Source organism: Podarcis bocagei (genome assembly GCF_964188305.1).
Source record: "Podarcis bocagei genome assembly, chromosome: 12".
Classification (NCBI taxonomy): Eukaryota; Metazoa; Chordata; class Lepidosauria; order Squamata; family Lacertidae; genus Podarcis; species Podarcis bocagei.
Genome location: NC_138137.1, coordinates 47,605,546 through 47,631,827, shown reverse-complemented (window position 1 = coordinate 47,631,827; position 26,282 = coordinate 47,605,546). Strand labels below are relative to the sequence as shown.

General features: G+C 42.7%; 1 long non-coding RNA gene across 1 annotated transcript in view; it reads right to left on the bottom strand.

The window, feature by feature from the left end:
- Positions 1 to 25,514, bottom strand: part of LOC308569802 — a 109,603-nt gene extending 84,089 nt beyond the window's left edge. Inside the window, exon 1 of the long non-coding RNA XR_014000868.1 lies at positions 25,364 to 25,514. This is a non-coding gene — a long non-coding RNA (uncharacterized lncRNA). The remainder of the gene's footprint in view (positions 1 to 25,363) is intronic.
- Between the last annotated feature and the right edge of the window lie 768 nt (positions 25,515 to 26,282).

Here is a 26,282-nt window from a genome sequence, read left to right as displayed (position 1 = left end):
CACACACACACACACTCTAACAGCACAATCTGGAAGTGTCTACTTTGAAGGAAGTGCTATCGAGAGCATATTACAAGTTATATATTATATTGGGATTGCCGCATAAATACAGGAGAAATAGATGCATTTTTGCAATATGACATAATAAATCTTCAAATCTACGATGGGCTACATATAAGGAAATGACTAGTTTAAGTTGCAGAAGGACGGAAGTCCAAATGTCTCCTTGAAGGTGCAATGCTGATTGATGTCCAGTTCACATGAACAAGGTTCATCAGAGGGTTACTATCTAGAGAGGCTTGACAATTAGTTCCACATGTTTAAGGAGGTTTGAGCTTGTGTTTCGTGGCAGATGATATCACTCTCTCTCACACACACATATTATCTCTGTATAGTGTGCTGAGTAAATGCCATTTCTGCTTCATGATCGCTCCCTTTTCCTGTATTAATAAACAGTCTGCCTGCTCCTAGGAAACCAGTACCTTCCGTGCTTTTCTCCTCACCCAGACTCCTTCCAAATCAAGGGACCCGTATTAGGGATTGTTGATAGTGGTTGTCAATAAAAGGCGTTTCTCCCCCTGGTTTCTCCTTGATTAGCTTTGGCTGTGTTTTTTGTACGGAAAAGGCCGAAAGACTATCAGCATTTGTTGCTAATCGAGAGATAGCTCCCTAATCTCAAAACCACAATAAACACATGATCGATATTAATAGCCCTGAAAACCATTTTCCATTGGGAAAGAAAGGGCATGTTCCACCAGGTGCAGGCTGATGTCTTATCAGTTTATATGCTAAATAGTGTCTCAGTCAAAGGGAGGGTGGGGTGGGTTTTTTCTCAGAAAGGTAGTAGGAGATGGGTGATTGACTCAATGGGTATGGTAAACCTGTTCAGACCAGGTCTCTCCATAGTTTTCAGTTTAGTAATAAGTTGTAATTCAGCAACTTCTCTTTCAAGTCTATTTCTGAAATTCTTTTGTAATAAGACAGCTGCTTTGAGATCCTGTACTGAATTTCCTGGGAGATTGAAATGTTCTCCTACTGGCTTCTCTGTCTTGTGATTCCTTCCACTATATATAAGGGTCTGGTGACTTCTGTTTCAGTGTATCTGAAGAAGTGTGCATGCACACAAAAGCTTATACCCAGAACAAACTTAGTTGGTCTCTAAGGTGCTACTGGACAATTTTTATTTATTTATTTAATATTTATTTCGACTGCGTCAGACCAGCACGGCTACCTACCTGAATCTTATACTTAAGGAGGCAGGCAAGTGAGATCTGGCTGAGGACAGAATGAAGTTGGTGGAGCAATGCCCCCTTTGCCCAAATGGACCAACCGCCATTGCAGGATGTGAGACATGCACTGATTTGGAACCAAAGCAGTGTAACATGGGCCCATCTGGTCCATCATCCTCTTCTTGCAGTGGCCACCCAGATTCCTGTTGGAAAACCTTGAAGTGGTTTGTCTGCCCTTAAACCTTCCCAGTTACAAACAGTATTAAAAGCAGGACCATATGTATGACTGCCCCAATACCGTCATGAGCACAAATCAGCAGGCATGCACAATAAAAATTCCAACTCTACAATTCTATGATTCTATGGTTTACTTTTGAGTTGGCATGACTAGGATTGCAGCAGCCTTGTGAGTGCAGTTGTGGACTTGTTCTAGAAATAAGTCAACACGAAATGAACCTCTGATGAAAGGCAGAGGCATACGATTACTTAATAATATGGATATATAAAAACACCATATACTGTATTTTTCCGTGTATAACACAGCCCCATAGATAAGAAGCCCCCTATTTTTGGGACTCAAAATTAAGAGAATGGGGGGAGATTGCCAAGAGTTGTTAAGCTTTTTTGGGGGGGGGGGCTTGCCAAAAATGGCTCACTTGATGCACCGACGCTGACAATCGCACGCGTCGCTGAACCCACCAATCGACTGCCCAATTGCTGCTACACATTGCCAAAACCACCAATCGACCGCCCAGTTGACACTATGACAGCCAATCACCAACAGCCCTTGCCACAGCCCCCAATCACACACCCTATCACCACAGAGTATCTCCTACTCACGGTTGCAGCCAATTGCACATCCCCCCTCACCACTACCCATGTATAAGATGAGCCCAATTTTTGGACATAATTTTTAAATATAAATACCTCATCTTATACACGGAAAAATATGGTGCTTCCTTGTAATATGAGGGTCTTTATGTTGACCGCTGGTCTTGGAAAAACAATCAAAGGGAGAGCTTTCTCAAAGCTGGTTTCCCTCTCATGTTTCTACATTGCTTGGATCCTCTGGGGACAAGAAAGAGAAAACCCCACACAGTGTGAGAAAGGCTATTATAGTGCTATTTACAGGCTGCCCAGCAGCAAAAATTATTCAAGCGCATGCAAGAAAGTCTGTTCTCAAACAACTGTCTATGCTACCAAAACAGGCTCAGCAAAGCAGCACTTACACTGCAGAAGAACGCAATGTTAACAAAAATGACATACCGAAGAAGAGCTAGCTAGTTCTCTCAGATTTATTTTGGGATCAGCCCTGTTCATAAACTTTTAGAATGAAAAAATTAAGGATATCCTTCCTTGCTATAACTTATCCTCTTTTACTTTTAAGGAGGCACTTTTAAAGAGAGTCTCAACGAAAGTCAATGGATAAGTTAAGATCTCTGTTTCGGCTTATTTCTGTAATACAATCTTGCATAAAATTTTACACACCCACCCAAACAACATTTGGAGGTGCTTTATTCTGAATCTTTGGGGTTTTCTCTTCACCCTTTACTGATCCTGATTGGTGGTCATGTCAGAAGGGAATTTATTTGATCCAGAATTCCAAGTAACAAGCTCATTTAAAGTTTCCAGAAAGTAGGATATAGATGCAGCCTTATTACCGTAAACTTGTCCTTTCATAAAGTTTTTTCTCTTTATGAATCCTTTTTACACCCCCTGGGTATTGTGAAAGTTTCTGGAATATGTGCTAGGGTGCACAATCAGTTCATGTGGCTGAGACCTAAGCCTTATTCAGGGCTGTTCTGCAATAATTGAGAGTATACCTACATACCTAGTACTCTTCTATTTCTTCACATTTAGAGGGGTAGTGGTCACACCAAGCAATTTGCCTGGGATGTTTGTCCACCATTAGTGCTATTCTCAGGCAGGGCTTAAGAGCTAAAAACATTTACTAAGCATTATTTTTAAATAAACAGTTTACTATTGACTATAGGCTGTGTAAACCTTATGCACATTTTCTTCAGCGTAAGCCTCTGCAGGGTTTAATTCTGGGTAAAACTGGATAGGATTGCACTGCAAATGAAGCATAACCAACTATTATTCAAACTCCACTTACCATCAATACAAATCATCATTGTGATTAATGAACTGCTATTAAAAGATCAACATTGCAGGTTTTTATTGCTGCTGGTTGTAACTGAGGTTAGAGCTGACTACTTCTGGCTAATAATAAAAAGAACTTTTGCTTTTGTTTTATTTTTAAAATGAAGATCTGACATTTTCTATGCTTGAATGTAATCTGATGGCAATGGGACTCAGTGGGGGGAAAGCAGCAAAGGAATAATTTTTATATAGTATATATCAACCACTACATATATTAATTCCCCTGCCAGCTCTGGGTCAGAGAGGAAACCTCCCCCCCAAAAAGAGATGTGTCCTTTTAAGAAGCCACAGCACTACATGTGAATAATTCAGATTGACTAGCTGTCAGTGAGCATTAAATGCCTAGCTAAACTAATTGAAGACAAAGGCATAACTACTCCTAAGACAGCACTGAAAATGAAACATCACACAAGGCTCTAAGCAGTTGACCAGAATTAGATGCACTGGACCGTGCTTGGCAATTTTACACACATTGCAGCTCCCCATACTTGCATATCTGTGGAAAAATTATTTCTCTGACATAGCAAAGTGAGTGGAAGCTGGGGGTGATGATGGATAGCCGAATTGTATGCATGAAAGTGTCCAGGGCGGGATCAGTGCTGTCACTCAGATCATTTATGATTATAATATGCATAAAATGGACATTTCCATCAACTTCCCATCAACCTTATTATTGTCAATAAAACAATTTTTTCATCAAGCTCTTGCTTAGAAGGTAAAGGTACCCCTGACCGTTAGGTCCAGTCGTGACCGACTCTGGGGCTGCGCGCTCATCTCGCTCTATAGGCCAAGGGAGCTGGCGTTTGTCCGCAGACAGCTTCCGGGTCATGTGGCCAGCATGACTAAGCCGCTTCTGGCGAACCAGAGCAGCACACGGAAACGCCGTTTACCTTCCCGCCGGAGCGGTACCTATTTATCTACTTGCACTTTGACGTGCTTTCGAACTGCTAGGTGGGCAGGAGCTGGGACCAAGCAACGGCAGCTCACCTCGTTGCGGGGATTCGAACCGCTGACCTTCTGATCAGCAAGTCCTAGGCTCTGTGGTTTAACCCACAGCACCACCCGCGTCCCTTAACCTCTTGCTTATAAGGCGGTATAATTACCTCTACGCAACCAAGGCCCCTCCAGACTGGTATTTTGTGTGCGTGCGTGTGCTGTAGCGCAACAAAAGTGGGACAAAAATAAACCAGAATGTTTGTGGGATTTCAGCAGGAAGTTACAGGATTGTGCATGGACTGGAAGTGAACCAGTGTGACCATCCCAAATGTTTTTCAGCTACAAACAGTACTAAAATCAGGATCATGTTTGACCAGCCTGAAAGCATCATGAGAACAATTCATCATGCATCTGCAATTAAAAGGTCGTATAGAGAGGGGCCAGCCGTGCTCTGACAATTGAAATTCAGTCCAACCAGTGTAGAAAAACAGCCAGTACTTCATCAGTACTCCATTCTGTGTTTCCTTACCATTTAACTCACTTGATGGCTGATTATCCCCTCATCCCCAAGCCATTTCAGAAATAAATCATCTTAAATTAAAACAATAGACTTCAGAGCTAATGTATCAGCAAGAGTAAACAACTGACCATCTTTATAGAAGATAAAAATCTCTCAAAGACAGGCCTGAGGGCAAGCTCTGTTTTTAAAACCAACATTATTTACATCAGAAATTGAAAAAGTTCTTCTTTACACTAATTTTAAGAGGGAAATGTCCTTCCAGATAAAACGGGTGAAATAAAATCATGTGTGTGTGTGTGTGTGTGTGTGTGTGTGTGTGTGTGTGTGTGTGTATTTAAACCATATGGATTAAAGTGAGTAAGGACCCTTTGACAGATTTACGCTCTAAGAAACAGAAGAATGCTTTATGTTTTTCCAGGGCTAATTAGAGTCAGAAGGAGCTCAGCCCCTGGAAGGAAGAAGATCACTCGATATCGTTGTGCCATTCCAGAACTAAAGTGCATATGGGAAGCGCTTTTGGATAAACTTGATCATAACTGAAAGGTCATCCAGGAAGCTGAGCTTCTTTGCATCCAGTGTTTTGCCACCAGGAAACTTTCCAATGTCAAGGAACTCATGGCGCTTCTGATGAGTTTAGTTTCGGCAAAATGAATGGAACAACCAAGACCAGGCTGAGATTGATCAGAGCAGGATTTAAACAAGAAGAAAATAAGACACCAAGTGTGAACAATAAATGTAAGTAATTGAGGTACAAAAAATAAAAGAGAAAGGAAGATGAACAAAAGGGAAAGGTCCAGGGAGGACTTTTTGAGAACAGGTGAATTTATGTCTAGTTCAAAATGAAAAAAAGAGTAGAGGCATGGGTTAAAAGGAGGAGAGCTTCCACCTTTTTCTGGTTGCACTCATGTGCAGCTTGATATTAGTATGATGTGTAGAGATAATACTAATACTAATAAAATAATAATAATAATAATAATAATAATAATAATAATAATAATAATAATTTATTATTTATTATTTATACCCCGCCCATCTGGCTGGGCTTCCCCAGCCACTCTGGGTGGCTTCCAACAAAATATTAAAATACCGTAATACATCAAACATTAAAAGCTTCCCTAAACAGGGCTGTCTTCTAAAAGTCTGGTAGTTGTTGTTCTCTTTGACATCTGGTGGGAGGGCGTTCCACAGGGCGGGCGCCACTACCAAGAAGGCCCTCTGCCTGGTTCCCTGTAACTTGGCTTCTCGCAGTGAGGGAACCCCCAGAAGGCCCTCGGTGCTGGACCTCAGCATCTGGGCAGAACAATGCGGGTGGAGACGCTCCTTCAGATATACTGGACCGAGGCCATTTAGGGCTTTAAAGGCCAGCACCAACACTTTGAATTGTGCTCGGAAACATACTGGGAGCCAATGTAGGTCTTTCAAGACCGGTGTTATGTGGTCTCGGCAGCTGCTCCCAGTCACCAGTCTAGCTGCCACATTCTGGATTAGTTGTAGTTTCCAGGTCACCTTCAAAGGTAGCTCCAAGTGGAGCGCATTGCAGTAGTCCAAGCAGGAGATAACCAGAGCATGCAGCACCCTGGAGAGACAGTTTGCGGTCTCAGCCTGTGTACCAGGTGGAGCTGGTAAACAGCTGCCCTGGACACAGAATTGACCTGTGCCTCCATGGACAACTGTGAGTCCAAAATGACTCCCAGGCTGCGCACCTGGTCCAAATGTCAGTGAAATGAATGTTGTGGATAAGTAAAATCCCACTTCAAGTGAGAGGTGAGGTTTACAAGTCCCCAAATTCTTCTCAAGCTCAGATTTAATCATCCCTGCCATGTCTCTTTACATCCTAACCAGCTCTCCCCATTTCCACCCAGTGCCCCCCTTTCCTTTACATACAGCACTGGAAGGAGTAGCAGTGGTAACATGGGGGGGTAGGGGTCATGGGAAAGGAAGGCCAGATCTCTACACAAAAACCACCACCAGAGGACTAACGCTTTATTTCCTGCAATGATTACGCATTAGGAGTAAGCACCTTCTTGAAAAAGCAGTCTTGAACATAGACCTAAATAGACTTCACCCTGATCTGTAATTCACAAAAGAGATATGAGGTAGTTGCTCATTCTATCTCGGCCTTTAGCCTATCACATTTTTCTTCATAGCTAAGCCACAGTAGCAGGCAAAGAAAGTATACATTAACATTTAGGAGAAAGGGCATTTGTCTCCGTCTTCCCTAATGTATGTTATTTTCCCTGGAGAAATTCCCTTCTGTCTAAGAAATTAAGGCTTTCAACTAAAGCGTGATTCTACTGTCAGAGGTAAACTAAACACCAAAGTATCGCGAGCATCATAAAATGGATTAGTTCAAAATGGATTGGTTCCCTTGCCATAATCCCATGCACACTAAACTGTACATTGATATGGCATGCAGGGCAGCCTCATGTACATGAACCTGAGAGATAGAGTAAAATAGTGTGATTTACGAAAATACTTTGACAAACAGGGTGTCAATGTGTAAATAAATATAACACTTTCAGTGTGGCTAGGTTCTAAGGCACGTTAGATTTCTGTAGTGGTTCTCTTACTAGCAAACTGAGGCACAGCGGTGAACATCAAGCTGAACTACATAAATGCAGGGCTTTCATTGAAAGCCAGTGTGGTGTAGTGGTAGAGGGTTAGACTAGTACCTGGGAGACTACAGAGTTCGATTCCCCACTCAGCCACAAAATTCAGCAGGTGACCTTGGGCTAGCCAATGTTTCTCAGCCTTACCTACCTCACAGGGTTGTTGTGAGGCTATAATGTGGTGATGGAGAACCATGTGGGCCACCTGGAGTTCCTTGAATGAAAGGTGAGATATAAATATAGCAAATAAACAAGAAATGTGGCTTTCAAAAGGACCCGTGTCGCAATATATTTAACTCTCACAAGGATGAATGAATTTGTCGATTGTGGTTCTCTCAGTCATTCATTTATCCAACCTTAAATCCAGTTGCACACATTTCTGCAGCAATTTGCATTTAAAGGAGGGGGATCTCATGAAAATTTGCCAGCATTTTAGTGCAAAGTTCTGCTAATAAACCACAATTTTGCAAAGCCAAAATTTCCTATAATCTAATGCATTTTTGTGTGTTATTTTCACTAACAGATGCATTTTTATGCACACTTCAGTATATACGTTATTGTATACAGTACTTGGCGGGAGAACCACATTGCAAAATTCAGAGAGGTGCAAATTTTGAAGGATTCACAATAATATGCACACAGCCATAATTTGGTGAGGTGGCTGGGCTCAGGCAGCAAAACAGCTCTGAGCTCCAGCCTGAAGTCTTGCTACTTTCCGACCAAACACTGTCGCAGTTTCATTCACTCAGCAATTATTGCTGGGGGGAAACTGTAATCGCTTGACGCTGTGTTGAAATGTATAGCCAAATTACAAATATGTGGGTCCTGCTGTTCTTTTCTGTTCAGTTCCTCCATGTAACATTCACTACGTGTCTTGATTTATTGGTGCGAAACAGATGTTTCCTGTGTTCCTGAGTGCTTAGGACGCAAATGCCCATCATTCAGCCCTAAGCATACCTTTTCCAACCTCCCAAAATGTTTACCTCATGGGTACACTAAAGCCACTGTGACGTTAGGAGGACACACTGAAATGCTATACAGGGCAGTGTCTCAACCAAGTTCCCAAATCTTTATTGAGGAACACTTTATGGGCCTAGGTTTTAACACACTAAAATGGAAATTTAGCAAGAACGGAGTTCTAACGTTTTGAAATGGAAAGCAAACATGTTGGCAAAATCATTGTGGAGAGGGAGCAGAGATTTAGCAACATGATATTTTGGCGGGAAAGCATTGAGTGCAAGTGTTGTGGTGGAAAGTACTGGAATATTCCAAGTCTGGCTACCGGGGGGTAGGGGATGTTATATGAAACAATTTCCCCCTCATATTTCCAGCACTAGCAGAGAAATGACATGCAGAAAGGCATCAAAAGGTAGACATCCTGATTCAACCAATATGCCCATTGGTTGCAGATATGTAAGATGGGGGAGGGTCATGGCTCATTGGTAGAGCTTCTGCAAGTAGGGCTGTGCGGAGAGAACCAGCCAGAATAGTCATTGCTAAGTGAGAGGGACCAATGGTCTGACTCAGAATAAGACAGCTTTGTTTGTTCTTGAGCATATTATCAAAATGTGTACCCTGGTCCTGTTGAATATGGCAAGCATGTCTTTTGCTGAGGGTGAGGCCACTATTTCATTTGACAGAGCAACATCCCGTTCAGCTTCACCTATTACCACCCCCTCTCTCTTGGACCATGCGCGATCTGGAGGCAGTTGCTGACTGATTTAATGATGGATTCAGGGAATAATAATAATAATAATTTTTTATTTATACCCCGCTCATCTGGCTGGGTTTTCCCAGCCACTCTGGGTGGCTTTCAACAGAACCTTAAAAACAGAATACAGCATTAAAAACTTTTCCTAAATAGGGCTGCCTTCAGATGTATTTTTTAAAAGTTATTTATTTCCTTGACATCTGATGGGAGGACGTTCCACAGGGCGGGTGCCACTACCGAGAAGGCCCTCTGCCTGGTTCCCTGTAACTTGACTTCTTGCAGTGAGGGAACCACCAGAAGGCCCTCAGCGCTGGACCTCAGTGTAAGGGTATGTAATGTCCGTATGACACTTTTTTGCTGAATTACGTCCTCACCATATCAAGCTAATCCTCTGATTCCCTTTGGCAAATGAGATAAACAGTATTTCAAGAGGACAGAAAATGTATGAATAAAAGTTTAAGAATGCAATGTTGTTGAAATCTGAGAAAGTCAATTAAATGGGCTGATCGGAAAGCCAAATCCCCACTTAAGTTGGTTTGTTTTGCCCAAATGCTTAACTGAAGTAATGGTTGTGTGTCAGCTTTCAATTAATTTTTATTGCATGTATACACTCATATTTTACTCAGTGGTGCATTTTCCCAAATGACCTTTCTTTTCTCTGACAGAAAATTAAAAATATAACAGAAGTTTTTTTGGGGGAGGGGGTCAAGTAAAAACATATATTTTGGCAATTTGAAATGATATAATAATTTGCACTTATCGTGGTGTATGTGAAAGGATATTCTATTTTACTGTAGGAGGGTTGAGTAGATAACCCATTGGCTACATTTCAACTCTAATCTAGAGATTTCAAAAATGTGTTTATGATTTATGAACTGGAAAGCCCTTGCTGGTGTCGGCTTTAATCCAGTGCCTTTTTCATCCAAGACACAGCATATGTGTATTTATTTTCTTTCATGCATGACCACATATGTTATCTAATGCAAAATAAAATACTGGGTTGTACCACTTTTAATGCTCCATCTATTCAAATGGCTGAAGTTCTTTAGGGTAAAGGCACATTTCACCTGCCAACAGATGTTTGTCAAAGCCAATGAGACCCTCGCTTCTACCCCATAGCCAATGTGTCTGCTGCTAAGTCTATGACCTCCTCCTACAGCCTCAGATTTGAATAATGCATTCAACACCATTAATAAGCTGCAAGTATTTCTTCCACAGTACAGAGGAACAGCCTTCCTTGGAGGTATGTTCCACTGTGCTCAGTGGAGCTTATGCCCAAGATGGAAGAGTATGTAGAATTTCATCGTAAGGTGATGCAAACTTCTTTATTGGCTTCTCAACTGGTGTGAGTCAGAGCCTCATGTCAATCCATTAATTCAGCCATGAAGTCACTGTGTGGAACTGGATTCTGCTGGCAGCCTGGACCCTCACCTCCCCAACCCCAGGGCCGGCCCACTCATAAGGCAAGGTGAGGCAACCGCCTTAGGCGGCAGGATCGACAGAGGTAGCAGATCCCAATGTATATCTTTATTCCCCTTGTTCCTTGTTACTGATATAGATCTTCACTCACTCCTTCTTCCCTAGAGGGGAAAGGAGGATGCCATTTTGTGGTTCGCCTCAGGTGCCCAAATGTCTTGGACTGGCCCTGCTCCACCCTTACAGGGCAACTTTGACAAGTGCAGGCTGCCCACCCGCAAATCATTGTGATGTCAGGTGACCAGTTTCCCTTTCTCCACATGGCATGAAATCAAACAATGTGGAAATACGCACAAGATATTGAAGCTGATTGCCAGCCATAGCCTGCAAGCCCAGTTTTGGGCAGGGAACAATATCCTTACCTGCCCCACACCTGATAATAACAATAAGTACAGTGGTACCTCGGGTTAAGTACTTAATTCGTTCTGGAGGTCCGTTCTTAACCTGAAACTGTTCTTAACCTGAAGCACCACTTTAGCTAATGGGGCTTCCCGCTGCTGCTGCGACGCCACGGCACGATTTCTGTTCTCATCCTGAAGCAAAGTTCTTAACCTGAGGTACTATTTCTGGGTGAGCAGAGTCTGTAACCTGAAGCGTCTGTAACCCGAGGTACCACTGTAATAGTACAATAGAAATTCTTATTATGTATAACCTACCGGCTACATGGGATTTGCAACATAAAAATCATATAATAAAGATATAATCAAATCACAGTTAACAGTACCTGGAAGAACAGATATTAACCAGAGATTAAGAATGCCCTTGGAGATACATAGAAAGAAAAGGCAATTCTATCATGAATCAATTTCAGGAAAGGCAAAATCTCCTGCTGACTTTGGGTGTTCAATCAGCAGGTCAGCCTTTCAGTGCAGGGTGAGGTTCTAGGAATACTTTGCATATATACATGAAAGAGCATCTCCACTCCCATTGTTCAGCCCACTGTGATCCACCACCAAGGACCTTCTGGTGGTTCCCCCACTGGGAGAAATGAAGCTACAGGGAACCAGGCAAGGGGCCTACTCAGTAGTGGCACCAACCCTGTAGATTACCCTCCCATTAAACGTCTAGATGAGTAACTATATAACCTTTAGAAGACATCTGAAGGAAGCCCTGTATAGGGAAGATTTTTAATGTTTGATTATGTTTTTGTATATGTTGGAAGGCACCCAGAGCAGCTGGGGCAACCCAGTCAGATGGGTGGGGCACAAATAATAAAATCTATTATTATTATTATTATTATTATTATTATTATTATTATTATTACTAAAGCACCTATCATTCAGGGCCTTGGACCACTTTCTGCATTTCTGTGCTGCACGTGCTGATACAAAGTGTGTTCGTAAATAAAGGTTTAAAGCAAACCATGGCGACTTCATACAAAAGCACTGACTCTCTGTAGGCTATTTTGCCATGGTTTATGGCGAGGACTGAATAGAACAACTAGGAGATGCAAAACGGAAATAAAAAATCTCAACCACCTCACTGCTATTATAAGCATATTCTCATTACCCAGCATCCCATCTGCTGCCGGTGAGGAAACAGTCAACAACACAAGGCATGATGTCAAGTATTAAAGACACAAGTGAGGGAAAGAAACAGTTGTTGTTCTTTGATGTACAATTGCTATTCCGTTCCTATTATTCAGCAGCCAAGTCCTCCACTCCATGTACACTATAATTTCTATTGAGACAGCTTAATGTCAGCATTGGCAGCCGAAACTTGGAAAATAACAGATTGGCAGGGGGGAGGGGAACCCTACTGCGTTTTTGTCAATAGAGTGAAATTTTCAGTGTTCCCACTCTCTTGCAGAAAGGCAATAACAGGCAGATGAGGAGAACGATTCACTGGGCAGTTATTGATTTCAGTAACAGGCTTAATGGTGTCCTGGACTGCTCCCCAAGTGACCAATCTTTTTCTTTTTTAAAATTGTTATTGGGTGGCCAGACTCCCATCTATCTGTAGGATACGTGCCACGCTGCTAAAACTTCTAATTGGATTCTTAAATCTATTATTATGTTGGGGATTAAGCAGAGGCTGTACTATATGTGCTTTCCAATTCTAAGATTCTGTTCTTTCCGGGTAAAACTTTACCACTAATTAAAATTTATGACGTTTTTGCTGTTTATCTCCCAATGGAATTAACAAGGAAAGTTGTCCTGCTCATTGGATCTTCACCCTGACCAGGATTCTGTAATGTGCCACCGTTGTATTATGGATGTCTTACCCATCAGGTGGTCGCTGCGGGTATTATCCTGATCCTGTTCAACTGATTTCTTAGAAACAGCCAATGGCAAAGTTAATATGTACTAAATCAAAATAATATAAAACCTTTTGCTTTGATTTGTCTTTTGTTTCCTAAACATTTATTTTTATAAGTCTTTAGTTATATTAGCTTTTTTTATATAGAAAACAACAACATTTATTTATTTAGCATTTTGCATCAGAGTATTTGACATTCTTAACATTAATAATCAGAAAAGCAGCAAAAGAAAATGAGGGGGAGGACTACAATTATTATTCATGAACCAATACAGCAATGAGATGAAAGATATTTGCAAAGCCTAGGTAATACTATTCCTTGCCCCAAAAAACTCAGTTAATTCCATTGAAGTTAAATAAATACATTTTAATTTGCAGTCTCAAAGTACTCCCAGCCCGTGAGAGCTAATTGAATGGACAGATGCCCTGTCCATCTTCCTAAAGTGTTGGTGCTGACCTTTAAAGCTCTAAATGGCCTTGGCCCAGTATACCTGAAGGAGCATCTCCACCCACATCGTTCAGCCTGGACACTGAGGTCCAGCTCCGAGGGCCTTCTGGCGGTTCCCTCCCTGCGAGTAATGAGGTTACAGGGAACCAGGCAGAGGGCCTTCTTGGTAGTGGCACCCACCCTGTGGAACACCCTCCCTTCAGATGTCAAGGAAATATCCAACTTTTAGAGGACACCTGAAGGCAGCCCTGTATAGGGAAGTTTTTAATGTTTGAAGTTTTATTCTGTCTTTAAGGTTCTGTTGAAACCACCCAGAGAGGCGGGGTAAAAATAATAAACTATTTTTATATTATTATTATTATTATTATTATTATTATTATTATTATTCCTAAGAGTAGCCACAGGGCTGCATACGGTGCAGCCTATATTTTCCTCTGGATGGAATGTACACACCTACAAAAGTCAATTTTTAACATAGCCCAGCAGAAGAATTACTAGATCCATTAGTAAAGAATTACCCATAATGCTTTCCAGTTCATTTATAATATCAGCCCAGAACTTATTTCAGAACAAGTCCAAAATATATGGAAGATATCAGCATTATTCATCTTACATCTTCAACATGTGCTACTCGGGGTTTTATAAATGCGACTGAGACATATTGGTATCAGGTACCATCAAGAAAGCAATTTATTAAAACTTCTCCCCTTGAGACTTACGCTAATAGAGTTTTGTGGCAATTCTTTCATAACCATCTCCAGGTGTCTGTCAAATATGACCCAACCTAGGTCTCTTTCCCATTTAGATTGATAGGAATTATCTGCAATTTCTGAATCGGTAATAACACAATACCTTTGTTAAGTAATTTCCAACCTAGACAGCATCTTAAAAAGCAGAGACATCACCTTGCCAACAAAGGTCGCTGATGTTGGGAAAAGACCCTGATGTTGGGAAAGAAGGAAGGCACAAAGAGAAGGGGGTGACAGAGGACGAGATGGTTGGACAGTGTTCTTGAAGCTACCAGCATGAGTTTGACCAAACTGTGGGAGGCAGTGGAAGACAGGAGTGCCTGGCGTGCTCTGGTCCATGGGGTCACAAAGAGTCAGACATGACTAAACAACTAAACAACAACAAGAAGAAGTTGTCACTGGACACAGTGCAATTAACTTCAGATTAGACGTGCATAGGCAAATCTCATTGGAATCAATTAGATCAGTGTTTCCCAACCTTTTTTGGGCAAAGGCACATTTGTTTGATGAAAAAAATCTCGAGGCACACCACCATTACAGCCCCGTGACGTCAGCGCGCAGCGTCACGCCGGGAGGGACGCACGAAAGTGTAAGTTTCAATTTTTTTCCCTCCCCCTTGCCGGGGAACCTCCAAGCTTTGGGGGTGGGGGGGGAGGCAGCAAAGCGAGGCAGGAAGGAGAACGCGGCTTGGCTGGGTGAGCTTTGGCAGGGGCAGGGAATGAGAGCCGCGAGGCGGGCACTGCGGACGGAGGCGCTGCCCGCCGAGCTCGCAGGCAGCCAGGCAGGCAGACGGCGAGAGCCCCGCGCTGGGCGGCCTCTCCTCGCCACTGCCGCCCCGCCTCTCGCCGCCCGACTCGCCCGCCTCCCTCCAGGCAACATCTCGCGGGACACCAGGCAACATCTCGCGGCACACTAGTGTGCCGCGGAACAGTGGTTGGGAAACACTGAATTAGATAACTTAGCGACTTAGCTAAGCGTGACTAACTGTCTGTAAATTTGTCCTTGGGTGAGTGTTTTTTTTATTATTGTTTCAATTTCTTCATGCAGTTCTGAAACATCAGGGCAAGATTTAAATCATTGGAGAGCTACTGCTGGAAATATTATGCAAACTCTGTATGAGTCAAACAAGCTTTAAAAATGTCATCTGATAAAATGTCATCATTGGTGTAGCACATCTGATGCACAAAGTGCTTTCAAGTCCAGCCAAGAAGCCACACAGAGAATGTGTGCACATCTGCACTGAACCATTCATTTCAATGGACATATAAAATGGCTTTCTACGCTGAAACTAATGAGGAGTAGGGGAGGGGGCTTGACTGCTTCAGAGGTCCTATGCCTGGTTCAAATCTGAGGCTCAAGGTTTTGTTCATCCTTCCAAAAAGGGAGCTAGTAGCGAACATTTTTGAAGAACTGATTGAGCTTTTAGATATCTATTATGATTTTGAAATAGACTTTTTTAATGCTAGTCATAAGCTATCTTGGAGGGGTTCTCATACTAAAAGGTCAGATATAAATAATTGTTTTAAATAAGTCTGCAAATAGACAGTTGACTATTTTTACACATTACAATGAAGAACATGAGATCTCCACCCCCAGACAATAACAGTGGAATGCTGGGGGGAAATATCACTTCTACAGCCTCCTGGAGATATTTGATGATTTTATTTTTACAGTTTAGGAACATAGGAATCTGCCTTATACAGTGGTACCTCTGGTTACGAACTTAATTCATTCCGGTAGTCCGTTCTTAACCTGAAACCGTTCTTAACGTGAGGTACCACTTTAGCTAATGGGGCCTCCCGCTGCCGCCACACTGCCGCCACACGATTTTTGTTCTCATCCTGAGGCAAAGTTCTTAACCCAAGGTACTACTTCTGGGTTAGCGGAGTCTGTAACCTGAAGTGTTTGTAACCCGAGGTACCATTGTACTGAGTCAGACCACTGGTCCACCTAGCTCACTGATGTCTCTGATAACTAACAGGGGCTCTCCAGTGTTTCAGGCAGGAGATATTCCCAGCCCTACCTAGAGATGTCTGGGACCACCTGCCTGTCAAGAAGATGCTATTGCTCTTCTCTTAAAGCGTGTCAATTGCATTCATGTGCAGAGCACTGGCACCTGCACTATAATGACGATTTGCAGCTGTATAGAAAAAGAGCCAAACATGTACCTTCCATAAATCTATAAATAACGTATACACCCATGGATAGATGACAGATCTGAGCCAGAATTCAAAGATAGGCTCTGAATAGTTGCAGGACAGTCCATCTCTCATGGTGTATAAGGCATCGGGGGAGGTACCTCTGGTGGGAGACACGTCATGCTCCTTTTGGGGTAGTTTGTCCACCCTTGGTGTCCACGCTGCATTCAGCTGCATCTCACCTGTGGCTTCTAGAAGCTGTATGCCACTTTCTGTTGGTTCAAGAATGTTGAAGTGAAGGAAAATACGCTGAAGATGCCAGTGAAAAGAGGAATTCTGCAAAGGCTTCCCCGTAACAAAAGGATGTTGCACAAACAAATAGCAATGAACAAAATTTTCCCAGATACTTAGGAAGCAACCGAGCTCAAGTCAAACATGCTTAACATGAACAGTGCAATAATCCTGTGATATCTGCTCAAAAGGTAAATGGGACTGACATGTGTAATTGATTTCAATAGGATAGAATGCAGTGTCGTATGGAAAACAATTATTTCCAGTCGTTTTAAGCTAATAGGAAAGGTTTATTCCAAGCTTTAAAGTTATTCTTATGCATAAATGCCTGCGCGGTTGTAAAAACAGGTATGAGGTCCAAGCCAATGTACGAACACTTCTGCTACAATGAATCCCAAGCTATTCAAAATGTTAAGCTCCTGAAAACCACACAGAGCTAGACTCATATGCAAGCCAAACACCAGTGGTTATGATCCAGTCTGTGGTTATATGTACATTTAATGCCCCTAAGATAAATGGGACTTAAGAATGCATAGTAAGTGGGTTATGGCCCATATAACACAGAACTACTGTTTATCCAGGCTGAGAACCAGTATTTTCCAGATGTTCTTCCACCTACTGAGATAAATGAGGTACTTCCTTTCTGGGAAAAGACCTCCCACTCTTGCTTCCAGTCAAAGCCAAGAAGAGCCTTGTGGTGCAGTGATTAGAGTGCTGGACTCAGACACAGCAGACCAGGGTTCAAATCCCCCACTCAGCCCAATCTCTCACACACGGTCTCAACCTAACCTACTTCGCTAGGTTGTTGTGAGGACTGAATGGAAAGGGGAAGCACCGTGTATACCACCTGGAGTTCCTTCGGGAAAGGTGGAATATGAAAGCAATAGTAACTACCGTATTTTTCACTCTATAAGATGCACCAGACCATAAGACACACCTAGTTTTTGGAGGAGAAAAACAAGAAAAAAAATATTCTGAATCCCAGAAGCCAGAACAGAAAGAGAGATCACTGTGCAGTGAAAGCAGCGATCCCTCTTGCTGTTCTGGCTTCTGGGATAGCTGCGCAGCCTGCATTCGCTCCATAAGATGCACACACATTTCCCCTTACTTTTTAGGAGGGAAAAAGTGAGTCTTATAACGCAAAAAATACGGTAATTTGGGAAAATAAGAAAGCAGTCTTCTATATCAGTGTATTGTGTGTGCTACTGACCTTTTAAAAGCTGCATAGAGAAACTTGATAAGAATGTCAGATACCTTTGGCACATAATCTACACGATGGATCCATTTTTGTGACACCCGTAACACTGTAAGGATTCGGGGAAAGTGTATGCGATGACACCCTACCACGTTTTCAAATTATCAGCATGCTTTCATTTATCTAAATCACAGGTTGGCATTTGTCTAATAGTCATTTCTGCTGGGCACTGATTCCCCCAACCCTGACCTGGACAGTGTAATCCAATCAATCAATCAATCAATCAATCAATCAATCAATCTTTATTGTGGTAAAAGACCAGATAGCCAAAGCAATCCTATATATGCTTACCCATAAGTAAATCTCCCTACAGCGGTACCTCAGGTTACATACCCTTTAGGTTACACACTCCACTAAACCAGAAATAGTGCTTCAGGTTAAGAACTTTGCTTCAGGATAAGAACAGAAATCAGGCTCCGGCAGTGTGGCGGCAGCAGGAGGCCCCATTAACTTAAGTGGTGCTTCAGGTTAAGAACAGTTTCAGGTTAAGTACGGACCTCTGGAACGAATTAAGTACTTAACCTGAGGTACCACTGTATATTCAACAGGGCTCTCTCAAGTAAACTGCATACAGGATTGCAGCCTAAGGCTCTGGCAATCTCTCCTTCCGAAGGGAACTATCTCTTTCCCGGGAGAGCCTCCACCACTTGGTGAAGCAGAGTGAGCGCAACAGATACCTTGGGAGCCTTTTCTGGTACTGAGCACCAGATGAACAACAGCTGGTATGTGTACAGTGCACCTGGCTCTTCTTGCCTAGTTCGCATTCTTCTCCGAAAAGAAAGAAAGCCAAACCGCTAGTCAGAGAAATGTGCCTTATTAGCCAGAGAAAATAACCTCCCTTCCCCTAAAGGATAAATATGACGAATTCCCATCCTAGACTCCTTTCTCGTAGCTCAGCAAAGAAGTGGTTTTGAAACAGCACCAGAAAGAAGCTTAAGAGAAAAGCAGAAGCGCATAGCTTGCTCTTCCCAAGCATGGTGGTTATTGTATATTTGCTTTCCCTGGCATAACTTACAGCAGAAGTGGGGTATCCTATTCAACCCAAGGCCCTCATTGCCTTCTGCTTAAGCCCACATGGCAGTGTGGGCGGGGTTAGATGCAAAAGTGGGTGGGGCAATTCATATAAATGCCACCTTTGTACGGCAGGCTAGTTTCTTCCCATCCTCACGCAACCTTCTCTGTTCTCCACCCAGAAAAACAAGAGGCATGATCGGAGTTCAAGGACTTCGGCAAAAACGCTCAAGGAGGATGTGAAGCAGCACCAGGAATGGGTGTTATCTCAGGAAAGTCCCTTGGGAAAATGACTTGTAGGGGGGCATTCAGCCGCCAGTATACCTGAAGGAGTGCCTCCACCCCCATCGTTCTGCCTGGACACTGAGGTCAAGCGCCGAGAGCCTCTGGCGGTTCCCTCGCTGAGAGAAGCCAAGTTACAGGGAACCAGGCAGAGGGCCTTCTCGGTGGTGGCACCCTCCCTGTGGAACGCCCTCCCACCAGATGTCAAAGAGAAAAACAACTACCAGACTTTTAGAAGACATCTGAAGGAAGCCCTGTTTAGGGAAGCTTTTAATGTTTAGTAGGTTATTGTATTTTAATATTTTGTTGGAAGCCGTCCAAAGTGGCTGGGGAGGCCCAGCCAGATGGGCAGGGTATAAATAATAAAATATTATTATTACATTATTATAAGGTTCTCTACTCCTACAGGGAAGCAGCACAGGTCAATGAGGATGTGCTGCACAAGGAAAACACCCCAAGTTCAATCCCTGGTGAAAAGGCCTGGACTGTGAACTGATATGAGCACATCCTATGGGCTAGATAGACCAGTTATCTGATTCTGGATGAGGCAGTTTCATATGTCCTTGGCGCAACCTTTGCTTCAGCATCATTAGATCTTATTTTAAAACCCCCGAAATGAAATAATTGAACTCTGTGGGTATCTTTTCTAATAAAACACTATTCAAGTAAGACAGCTGGGGGCAGGGGAGGGAGGGTGGGGAGTTCAAGATTTAATTATAGGAAACCCTAACGTTTTCTATCAAAATGTGTTTTATTTAATTAATTATATTATTTCATTTGCAACCCATTCTTCCATTAATATTTCAATCCCAGAGCAGGGAACGATGAACTAAAATTGCTAAAAATAAAAAATGCAGAGAAGGGAAAAGATATGCACAAACTAAAGGTAAAGGTAGCCCTGACCATTAAGTCCAGTTGCGGATGACTCTGGGGTTGCGGCGCTCATCTCACTTTATTGGCCGAGGGAGCTGGCGTACAGCCAGTCATGTGGCCATCATGACTAAGCCCCTTCTGGCGAACCAGTGCAGCGCATGGAAACGCCGTTTACCTTCCCACCGGAGCGGTACCTGTTTATCTACTTGCACTTTGACGTGCTTTCGAACTGCTAGGTTGGCAGGAGCTGGCACCGAACAACGGGAGCTCACCCCGTCGCGGGGATTCAAACCACCGGCCTTCTGATCGGTAAGCCCTAGGCTCTGTGGTTTAGCCCACAGCGCCACCCACGTCCCTATGCACAAATTACAGATTCCATTAAAAAGTAAGTCTGAAAAAGATCTGCTGAGGACCTGTGTGCCAGGAGGGAAGGCAGAATCAAGGCAGCCCAGGACAGGGGACATACATACCAGTTGCCACGAGAGGACCCAATTGTCCAGTTTCAATTTATATATTTATTTATTTCATTAAATAATATAGTAGATACAAATAGTAGAACGAAAGTGCACACCCAAAAAACCCCAGCTCTCTCAAAGCAGTTTACGAAAGAAAAAACAGTAAAATCAAGGGGGGGGGATCATATATTTGTTTTAGTGTTTATACAGTGGTACCTCAGGTTACATATGCTTCAGGTTACAGACTCCGCTAACCCAGAAATAGTGCTTCAGGTTAAGAACTTTGCTTCAGGATGAGAACAGAAATCGGGCTCCGGCGGCACGGCAGCAGCAGGAGGCCCCATTAGCTAAAGTGGTGCTTCAGTTTAAGAACAGTTTCAGGTTAAGAACGGACCTCCAGAACGAATTAAGTACTTAACCCGAGGTGCCACTGTATTGTAAACCGCCTTGGGTGCTTTTGCAGGAAGGCGGTAAATAAATCTAATCAATAGATAATTAAAGGCACAAACAGCTTGACAGCTCCGTCATGAAACCACTCAAAACCAAACAGCGGCGAAACCAAACAACAATTAAAAATTTCAATTTACAGCAAAGGAAAACTTGGCACAAGCCAATAAGCCCGTTCTTGAAGGCGTCTTTAGCGGTCTGGAAAGGGGTGGTATAAAAAGCTTAGCTGCTTTTGGTACCTTTAATGGTCCTTCACACAAGCAAACAAAAGTTTTGAGTCAGAGGAGTGAGTGGGAAGCAGCAAGGCTAAATTGGCTTAAATGCTTTTTTAAACACAGGCTCACTGTGACCAGAGACCAGTCAAAGGCTATATTGCAAAGCAGGCTGTGCAGCGTGATTTCCAGTAAATCAAGGAGTACACTTCTTGCTGATCCCTGTATAACAGCATAACAGACAGACAGGGCTTTGGTACCATTCCAGAAGCTAGCATGAACCTCCACACAGCAGCCTAGAGGATTAGTCTCCAGCATATATAAGTTGCTTCATGGGGAGAGTATAGCACTCTGAGAACAAGATTTGGAAAACCATATAATGGGTGAAAAGTGGTCTGAGATGTGGGTGAGGAAGCCAATGAAAACTGTATCCACTTGGGTGAGGGAAAATTCTCTACAATGAAGGCAAATATAGCATCTTAACCCTCTCAAGTCATCACATATATTGCAGGCGCCACAGAATGCAAATCCAGAATAATAGCAGGAGTCCAAGGAACTAATGTCTCATTTTCAGATGTGGTGGTCCCAGTGCAAATAGAAAATACACAATAAATGAATAAAAACTTGATCAAGATTACCATAATCTTGTTATGTGAACTGCATTAAGCACTTGGGAAAAGCACAGTATAATATTAAGTCATTACTGATCGCCGAAGAATTGATGCTTTTGAATTATGGTGCTAGAGGAGACTCTTGAGAGTCCCATGGACTGCAAGAAGATCAAACCTATCCATTCTTGAGGAAATCAGCCCTGAGTGCTCACTGGAAGGACAGATTGTGAAGCTGAGGCTCCAATACTTTGGCCACCTCATGAGAAGAGAAGACTCCCTGGAAAAGACTCTGATGTTGGGAAAGATGGAGGGCACAAGGAGAAGGGGACAGCAGAGGACAAGATGGTTGGATAGTGTTCTCAAAGCTATCAGCATGAGTTTGACCAAGCTGCGGGAGGCAGTGGAAGACAGGAGTGCCTGGCGTGCTCTGGTCCATGGGGTCACGAAGAGTCGGACACGACTAAATGACTAAACAACAATTGTTATATTGATATGTAGAGAGAAAAGGTAGCTTCTTTTGGGATAGCAATAAGGCAATCATAGCAGGTCAGCTCTTAGGAGAAAACACACACACACACACACACACACACACACACACACACACACACACACACTATTACAGCCCAGAGACCCACAAAACCAGTTTCAAAAGAAAAATACAACAGAAATACAGGGGTAAAGACTCCAAGGCAGTCACTATGTTTTATCCAGAGCATGTTGATTTCTCTTTCTCTTTAATGCTGAGAGAGAATTTGCTATGGCCAAGGTAGTATCATTTGACTTAAACAGCTTATTGCTCTCCTGGAGTCTTAAAAGACTTTCTCTTTTATTTAACATGAGGATTTGGCCATGCAAGCACAAAAGGCTACAAAGGAGAAGCGAGCATTCACCTTAATTGTTCCGGGGAGGTTTTTATTGCCCATTCGGAGCAAACAAAATCCAATAAACTCCACAGAAGCGCCAACAAACGGTGCTCTAATTGAGGCTCGCGGCTGCAATTCCACTCATGGAAAGAAAAGTTACATAGTGCAGTAAAGCACGGCTAAATCACAAGTGGACTCCCAACTTCTTAAATGGACAAAAGTTATCTTCTTCATAGCGTTTTCCCTCAAAATCTGTTTATATTACAAGCTGTCAAAAGCTACAGGATATCCAGAGGTAATGCATGCTCTAAAAGGAAATTTTAAAGGCTGAACTCTCCCTAGCCCACATTTCCCTTTGAATTACTGTAGGGAACTATATAAAATAGTTACAGGGTAAGGGAAGGGATTTCATATTTCCTCTCTATCCGGGATGCTCTGTTCCTTCTTTCTGTTTCAGAATGGTCTATAACAGGGTAGTCCAAGTCTTTATATCAAGTAGGCCGCAAGAGTACCTCAGTGTGGAACCCACAGGCAGCGTACTGCCTTGTTGCGGGCAGAGGGGAATGTCAAATGTTGCCGCCAGAAAAGGCTTTACTTTGAAAAGAACACAGATTTTCCATATCTCCATCTGCTTTGGACATGCAACATTTTTTATTATAATACTTAATATATGTGTAGTGCACAAGGTCTTCCATATGTGTTCTCTGGTAGCAATCCTTATTGCTATTCTAGGCTACATCAACAAAAGTATAGTGTCCAGATCAAGGGAAGTAATAGTACCACTCTATTCTGTCTTGGTCAGGCCACACCTGGAATACTGTGGCACCACAATTTAAGAAACATGTTGACAAGCTGGAACATGTGCAGAGGACAAGCAAGATGATCAAGGTCCTGGAAACCAAGCCTTATGAAGAATGGTTGAAGAAGCTGTGTATGTTTAGCCTGGAAAAGAGGAGTCTGAGAGAAGATATGATAGCCATCTTCAAATATCTCAAGGGATGTCACATGGAAGAGGGAACGAGCTTGTTTTCTCCTGCTCTGGAAGGTAGGACTCCAACCATTGGCTTCAAGTTACAAGAAAGGAATTTCCAACTAAATGTCATGAGAAACTTTCTGATAGTAAGAGCTGTTCAATAGTGGAATGGTCTCCCTTGGGAGGTGGTGGACTCTCCTTCCTTGGAGCTTTAAAGAAGGGGTTGGATAGTCATCTGTCATGGATGCTTTAGCTGAGATATCTGCATTGGAGGGGGTTGGACTTGATGACCCTTATGTCCCTTCCAACTCTACAATTGTATGATTCTAAAACCGTGTAAAGCAAGCTGGCATTATTACCACCACTACCAATTTCAAGGGGAAGGGGAGATTAAGGCTGAGACAGAGTAGCTTGCCTACTTGTGTTCATGGCAGAGGTGATTTCCGAATTTGTAGCTCAGTCTCTTACCCACTATGCTGCACTAGCTTTCTCGACTGTGATGTCTATGTAAATAAATAATAAGGAAGTGAGGGGTGGGGAAGAGCGTGGATTTGAGAAAGGGAAGGACCACAATACAAACCACTTAGAAAGAATCAATGGCTGAGTTGAGAAAAGTCAAGGCACTCAAGAGGTCTTGACTGTTAAGGAATGCAGTTAATGGGCTAATCCCATTAGTGAGGAAAGAACTGGCTCATTCTAGCACATTCCTGAGATGAACCTGTTTGAACCTTGTTGGTCCTCCTTGCCGGACTTCAGGACTACTCAGAGAACTCTAAGTAATTGCAGGACTCTGTGCAAATTGACTTAGAAGTTGCATATGGACTTTCTTCAGCAAGGACTTAGAAGCAGAGAAACCCCTCTGGGAACAGAGGGAGAAAAACCTTAATGTAATTTGTATATCGTGTGTAAAGTGTGCGTGCAGTGCAGGATTTCAGGTGGCATGGGTGGTCCCCCACACAGGGCACCAAGCTGAGGGGGCACAAAACAGCAATAACAACAACAACCTATATTTAAATGGGCATCTACTCAAAGTACCGAAAGGAATTATTGTGAAAATAAGAAATATTGTGTGTGTGCACGCCAAATTTTCTTCACTCAGAGGGCGCCATATTATCACCCTGGTGTGTGTGTTGTGTGTGCCAAGTAAGTAAAACAACGGCTCAAATCAGCAGCTTTTTCGTGCTGGTGAACTTAACAGCTTCACTGAAGCACCCATGGCACACAAAACACACACCCACACAGAGGCACAAGATTTCTCGTTGCTGAGCTCAAGCATACACCCCAGCATTGACTTCTGCTGCCCCAATTCAAATAGAAAACCTACTATCCTTTTTTTTTTTATAAAAAAAGGGAGAGTATACTTACAAATTCAAAGTGATATCAGTTTATCATTTAAGATGCCATGTATTTCGCTTTTTGCTCCTTGGGGCATTTTGGGAGATGAAAAATTGATACACCTTTCACTCAGGTTGTACTTACCCCATTTTCCCTGTTTGCTCCTGTCGGCAGTCCTTTCAATTATATATAGAAGAGTGCTTTGCTTTAGTTTTAAGCAAGACATATTTAGAAGTCATCCTTTACAGATGCTGCACCCTCTGCAGCCTGCCAAGAGGGATGGTTTTTGAGTGCAATATTCCCAGGCTGACCAGAAAAAGTGAAGCACAGGTGTCGTTTTATACATTCTATACCCAGAAAGATGTCCCATTCAGTTTAATGGGGCTGGAGATAGAATTGCATCCTGGGCATATATGTTGGATTGTGCAGTGAGAAACTTAGTGAATTACAGTGGTACCTTGGGTTAAGTACTTAATTCGTTCCGGAGGTCCTTACTTAACCTGAAACTGTTCTTAACCTGAAGCACCACTTTAGCTAATGGGGCCTCCTGCTGCTGCTGCGCCGCCGGAGCACAATTTCTGTTCTCATCCTGAAGCAAAGTTCTTAACCTGAAGCCCTATTTCTGGATTAGCAGAGTCTGTAACCTGAAGCGTATGTAACTTGAAGCATATGTAACCTGAGGTACCACTGTAGTGTAGATTGCTCCACAATAGAAATATAGAGCAGTGGGGGCCTCCAAAAAAATTTATTCTTCACTAAATTGGATCTCCATTCTATTATTATTAGAGCATGAACTTGCAAATTAAACTATTTGCACATCAGTTCTCTGGCCACTAAGACTCCGGCCTTCCTGAATTATTAATCTTGCATACTTTTGCAATAAAGTGTTACTCTGAGCCTGCCTATTCCCATAACATCCCCTTTTCCCCTAGATTAAACCACAGATGCCCATTTACTTACATTTTTAACACAGAGCCAGACATCAATATTTCAGCACTCATGGTTTGTTGCAGATCAAGGTTGACATTGTCATGGTGACAGCGCACAGAAAAACCAAGCCTTTATGCTGCAGAAAGGGCATTATATTGCATCTAGGGATACCAGGCGGAATAAATTAAGAGTTTAATTCGCAGGAGTAACTGAGGAGTGTGTAATTCAAAGTACCACAGTGAGGAAGAACAACTTGGGACCCTCCTGGTATCTCAGCCACAAGTCAACAGGACTGAGATGCAACAAAGCTACACTTCTTTACTTTTTTTAAAAAATGGAAGTCAACTATCACCACCACCTTAAAAGGAACATTAAAACGGATAACCAAGAAGCCAATAATTCTTGATGCCTGCCAGCCGGTTCTCTCTCCAGGGCACATCAGCATCAAGCATTTTTTAAAATTATGTCCAGGTTGCTGAGTAAGAGTTGCCCAAAACTTGCAATGG